Genomic DNA, 6,462 nt, shown 5'->3' with positions numbered 1-6,462 from the left:
TTTGTAAGCCTGTTTTGGGAGTTGGGAGGGATGTCAAAAACAATATAGCTCTTGGAGAATGTGGCAGATTTCCAATCTACATTGATACATATGTTCGTGTTATGAAATACTGGAGCAGACTTCTTTCTATGCCTGATAACAGATACCCGAAACAATGTTATCAACTGTTGCAAATGCATGATCAATCTGGTAGACGTAACTGGGCAACACAAGTAAGAACACTATTGTGCACATATGGTTTTGGGTATGTGTGGGAAATGCAAGATCCTGGGAACGTTTCATGCTTTTTATCTCTGTTTAAACAGAGACTGAGGGACCCATTCTATCTAGAATGGCATGACTCACTCTAATCTTATCCTGATTATTGTGCATATCATCCAGAGAAATAGTGAGAGCTGGCTATGTAGGTCAGCTGGGTGCACGTGAACATCGTCGTGCGTTGTGTTTACTGAGGTGTAATCGGCTACCCCTGAACAGTATGTCCTTTGCCACAAAACAGTTCTATGACCCTTTCTGCAAACAATGTGATGGTCAATGTATTGAAGATTTGTGTCATTTCATGTTGATCTGTCCTCGATATGCTGCTCTTCGTAAACGGTTCTTACCCCTTTATTATTATCGATTTCCATCAGATTTTAAAGTACAGTTACTGTGTACCAACCGGTCAGCTGAACTGACATTTAAAGTAGCAGTATACATTAATGAATGTTTGAAACGTAGAAAATGAAAGTAAACTTACAACTACTGTAAAATACACTTAAGTGTTGTCACATAGAACCGGGTGTGTCTTTTGACGTGCACGTGATTTTAGCAGTAAAAAAACAACTTCTTTTTCACTCACTTCATATCTTTTTCTATCTTCAAGCATTTCTCCTGTTCATATGGGCCAGATGGCCTGCAAAAACTGAATAAACCATTATTGTTTTTGTTGTTATGTTATTGTTATTGTCGTTACACACACACACACACACACACACACACACACATCCACACACACACACACACACACACACACACACACACACACACACACACACACACACACACATGTGCGCCATATCCCAGACATCAGCCAAGCAGAAAAGATCAAGGTATGAAGTATGAAATTCCAAAACGAAGACACAGGTAACAAAGTAATATATGAACAAAGTTGATAGAATCATTAAATCGATAAATAAACAAATGAATGGCAAGTCAACCAGTCCTCATGTGGGCAAAAAATCCCAGAAAACAACAACAAAACTAAAGCCATTCGCTTTCTTTTGCCCAGAGAAAGCGAGCAATTCGATAAATCGGAATCTCGTCATTGGATTGATCCTGGGAGGTGCATTGCTTCTCTGTCTTATCACGGTGCTGTATGTCCTGATGAAGAAGAAGCGCCCATTCAGGAGGAGAGGTTTGTTCTGCATGACTCCAGTTGTTGAGAAAGAGAGAGAGAGAGAGAGAGAGAGAGAATTCGCTTTAGCAAGGGAAATGAGATCAGCAATTAACATACTTTTTGCCTAGACCTGGGTCATGATAAAGGTAATATATAAGCGATTCAAATGAAACACACACACACACACACACGCGCGCGCGCGCGCGCGGTGGAAGAGAGAGGGAAAGAGGAGTAATTTGGTCAAGAAAGGACATGCTCTTATTCTGGGGTCAAAGCGTAAGCAGAAATAGTCAAACTCATAGCAACTAGTTCGACTGAATAAAGTAATACAGTCCACAAAAAACACTCAAAAACGTATTCTGAAGATGTATATAAATATAAGGCTTCAAACCCTCATGATTTGATGTCATAAGAATAATCAGACTGAATGCAGATGTTTGTCCACAATGTAAGGGAATGAACCTTCTTTTCTAATGGACCTCAGGTTAAGATTCGTATGACATTCCTTTCACGTGTTGTTTAAAACAGTAGGCCTATTGACGAGGAAATCCGAATCTAAATCAGGTAAAGATAGCAAAGTACACATTTCTAATTCACTTGCCGTAAGCTCGTGAGCATAACTTGGTAGTTTGCTGGGAACGTCAGGCAAAGCATATCAACCTGACTTCCTGTCTGTCAGCACTTTTGTAGTTTTGTTCCGATCACATTCAAAACCAAACCTCGGTGTAATGATCAATAACCACACCCCTCCCGAAATCATCCCCGGGGGTTCGTTATGGGCACGTGCCCATAACGACCCCCCGTGGAGTGAATCCAGACCGACCCCCCTATTGTCCAAAATCCCCCCGCCCTCCTCCCCTCTCAAACTTATCAAATTGTCTCAAACGACAATACACGCCATTTCAAACACATTGCAACCTGATTTAAGGCCGGAGAGTGATTCTTGACCTTGCATTTGGAATGAACTTTCTCTATCACTTCGTCAGGTCTCCGCACTCGGCTCTTTCTGGCCTTAAAACCCACCTTTTTCCAAGATAGCCTCCATCCCCTGCCTCTTCCTTGTCTACAGTTTCTTCAGTATTAGTTACGCATGCATGTGAATTGTGTGAAAGCGCTTTGATTTATTTCTACAAAAGATTCAGCGATATATGTGACCCTCCACCACGAAATGAGTCGCTTTGCACCAGAGGTCGATTTTTAGTTATTGGTATATCATAAATCTGCAATAAATGACCTTTACAGCGAAAAAAAAAGTTTGTAAATCGGATGATTCTGTGAAAAGTTATTGTGATTTGAAGTTCTAAAGTCGCGAAAGTAACGAACTGAGAAATCAAGGCCGAAAAGTTTTGGAACATGTTCATAGCAACCACATACTTCTAAGCAAGATATGTTCATGAAATTTGGCACACACATACTTAGTGGCAATATCCACAATTGCACAAAGTTTGAAAGAAAAATATTGAGTGTATTTGATTTTATTCAAATAAGAATTTTCTAATTTTTTTGGAAAGAATTGCAACTGAAGTATTAGTATACTTACTTTTTAATCAGCTCAACATGACTAAAAACCTTCCAGTTTTAAGATCAGTTTTGTTGTGGTGTTGTTTGTGGTCCAATTACTATGAAACTTTTGCTTTGTATAGTATGTGTACTAAAATTTATGCCAGATTAGAGGTAAAAAATGCTAAATCATGATGCCGAATCATGTAATTGTTGTAATTCAATGTGCTCACTGGCTTAGTGTGCTTGTGATATTACCATAATCCATACAACAAGCACAACAAAATAACAAAAAAGATCCACACAACAAAACTGCTCATACAAAAGGTACAAGTTCATGTGTGTTTTATCCCAGCATAGCATCAAATGAAATACATTTCATAATCCAAATGAACACTTCAAACACTTCATCTGCAAAGAAAACCTACTTGTCAAACCCATACTTCACACAATAAAGACACACAACCTCATCAAACAAACACTCAATCTGCTAAAAAAATAAAAATAAAAAAAATTTAAAAAATGTGCAGATATGTGGCACAGGTAATCAATTCTTGTGGTACAAAGTGTCATCAGGGTGGATGGTGTTGATATTGAACCTTCTTCCTCCACTCTTTTTTCTCCACCGGTGGTGTCAGTATGTTCCAAAAATGCATGGTTTATCCTGAAACAGTTTGTTATGTAATACTTCTTTATCTCTTTTCATTTCCTTTGTTTTGAATTATTTTCTATATGTTCTAAAGTTTATTCATTAATGCTAATAATATTAGATTAAATATCAACAGTAATTTCAGTTTTGTACATTTACATCACAGCTTTCATTCTTTACACAGGACTTTACAAAATGCTTTACTTCTAGTTCTATGTATTTTATCAGAAAATAAAAAAAGAATACACTTATGATATATATATATATATATATATATATATATATATATATATATATATATATATATATATATATATATATCATAATATAATCAGACAAAGCAGTTTACTGATAATAAAAGTATGAAATAGTGATTATTAATGCTGTATCACTATGAGTATCAGTGTGCATATCAGTGTGCATGTGCATGACATGCTGCAATCCATTAAGTTACTTTATGCATAGTGGCATGTCAAGCACATGCACACTTATATCATTTATGTAAATGTCTGTGCAAAAGTTTACAATTCCATACATGTACATCTAGACAAAGTTTGTAAAAAGAAACTAAGTTTGCACACTTCATGGTAAATTTATACTATAAATCATAGTACATTAACAGTTGACTCACTCACTCATAGATAGTTCACCAGCAGACAGTTCTTTAGTTGACAGTGTAGTTAGTTTGGTGGTGTTGCCTCTCCTTCTGATGACATGACTTGCCAGCAGTGATATCAGAATTATTCATTGGTGTACAGGCAGGCATATAAAGTACCATCATATCTTTCAGGGCTGAAAAAGAAATTGAACTATTAGTAATACTGTTAGTATTTACTGTTGACACAAGTCTATATTTATTTAAAACAACACACACACACACACACACACACACACACACACACACACACACACACACACCAACCTGACACACATTCACATAAAATATCCATTGAAGCAAATTCTGTGAAACTGAAAACTGTTCATAATGTCATGCCCCTGAACCTCCCCTTGCTCAGTTAAATGGTTAAACTGTGAAGGGACAGTGTGTGTGTGTGTGTGTGTGTGTGTGTGTGTGTGTGTGTGTGTGTGTGTGAGTGAGTATGTGACTCACTGTGTGACACACATTGTGTATGTGTGTGTGTGTGTGTGTGTGTGTGTGTGTGTGTGTGTGAGTGACATGTATACACACTGTGTCACACATTGTGTGTGTGTGTGTGTGTGTGTGTGTGTGTGTGTGTGTGTGTGTGTGAGAGAGAGAGAGATCTTTTAATTTACATTCTGTTAATTTCCTCAGATTCACTTTATTCTTTTAATCATTTTTATTCCACATGTCAAACAGTGAATTCCTGTTCCAATGTAAGACAATAAATCAGTCTTGAGTCAATCATTGTTAAATAAATTATTATCAATTGATTATACCATCATTACATTTCAGTATTTGTCAATGTGGGTAAAATAAGAAAGCTTACCTTCAGACACTTCAGCTATATCCAGTCCCCCAGTCACTTTGCTTGCATATTCCTTGTGTGAGCTGTGAGAAACCCAGTTCTATCACTTCAGTGCAGCAAGTCAGTTTCACTTGTTTCCATGTCAGTCACAACACTGATGGCACCTGGTGCATGTGATTTCGGCAATTACAGGCGAAGGCTTCCAATCTTTCTGTATATAGTGCAAATGTTGATTCGTCATCTACATCAAAATTAATATTATTGTTGATGAAAACTGAACGACAATCCTGCGTCGTCTGCTTTCGAAATCAGCGTTGCCTTCGTGTTCACTGAGATCGATTTCATGAACGGTCAGTTCCATCAATGAAGTACTGGGTTAGAAACTCACAAATGTCGTCTTCTTCACTGAATGGCAAAATGTGTGCAACGCAAGTGTATCTTGTCAGGAAATCGCCAAGTCACTCTTGAAAACGTGCTTCCGAACCCTGCGACCATGTTTATTTGAGCTAGCGTGCTGAATGGCTGGTTTCGTCACGTGGCCTCTCTCGGCCAATGACAGAGGGGATTTTCCTTCATAGTGACGCATTGTTTACGTAGTGTATCCTTATTTTGAAAGCGACGATTCGCTCGTAGTTAAAAAATCAACCAATGAGAAGGACATAGATTGAAAGAGACGGACTTGACCTTTAAAACAATGTATGATTCGACCGGTCGATTCCAAGAGATGACGGAGGGCAAGCTTGTCAAAGTTGATCGATTTCGCGAAGTCATAGGCGATCAGAATGACGGGTTAGGCATTTTAAGCACACTTTTAAGGCAAAAGAAGACACAGTTATGCCTAGATACTTCAATATGAGATAAAAGAAAGCCTAAAGTTTACTATGAAGTCAAAATCTGAAAATCGACAACCTGACCCCCACCCGCCTAAAATCGCCGCTAGCGGGAAAGTTGGTCAGGGACAAAGCGACTCATTCCGTGATGGAGGGTCACATATACATACTATTATTATCATCTTATCATTATCAAAATTTCGGATGGAACTACTCCAAGCAAGATGTGGATACATGTACTGTAAAATATGGATCTAGAGACTTGACAAATCTAACTTCCTTTCTAATAGGGATGGGTTATCTATGGACTCTCTCTCTCTCTCTCTCTCTCTCTCTCTCTCTCTCTCTCTATATATATATATATATATATATATATATATATATATATATATATATATATATATGTGTGTGTGTGTGTGTGTGTGTGTGTGTCGTTGTTTTTCCACCTTTTTCTTTGTTTCTGGTGATTCTGAATTTTATCTTTCCAGTCATCACATTTATTATGATGTGTTACACAGGGTTGTAAGTCCACGATTTCTCGCAATCCCACAATTTATCTCTCAAAGAAATCGTCGGAAGTCCCCCTCATTTTTATCAAAAAATATTTCCTTTAACATCGGAATTGGTTTATTGTCATTTCCCAGTGCAAATCTGAGA

General features: G+C 37.7%; 1 long non-coding RNA gene across 1 annotated transcript; it reads right to left on the bottom strand.

Annotated features, from left to right (window-relative positions):
• Positions 1-2,521: 2,521 nt before the first annotated feature.
• Positions 2,522-5,974, bottom strand: LOC143282020 (uncharacterized). The gene is made up of 3 exons (XR_013055202.1): positions 4,997-5,974; positions 4,163-4,319; positions 2,522-3,542 (listed from the first exon to the last, which is right to left on the bottom strand). It is a non-coding gene; the product is annotated as an uncharacterized LOC143282020 (long non-coding RNA).
• Positions 5,975-6,462: the final 488 nt, after the last annotated feature.

Source organism: Babylonia areolata, chromosome 5 (genome assembly GCF_041734735.1).
Source record: "Babylonia areolata isolate BAREFJ2019XMU chromosome 5, ASM4173473v1, whole genome shotgun sequence".
NCBI classification, from domain to species: Eukaryota; Metazoa; Mollusca; class Gastropoda; order Neogastropoda; family Buccinidae; genus Babylonia; species Babylonia areolata.
This window is presented reverse-complemented; position numbering and strand designations above follow the sequence as displayed.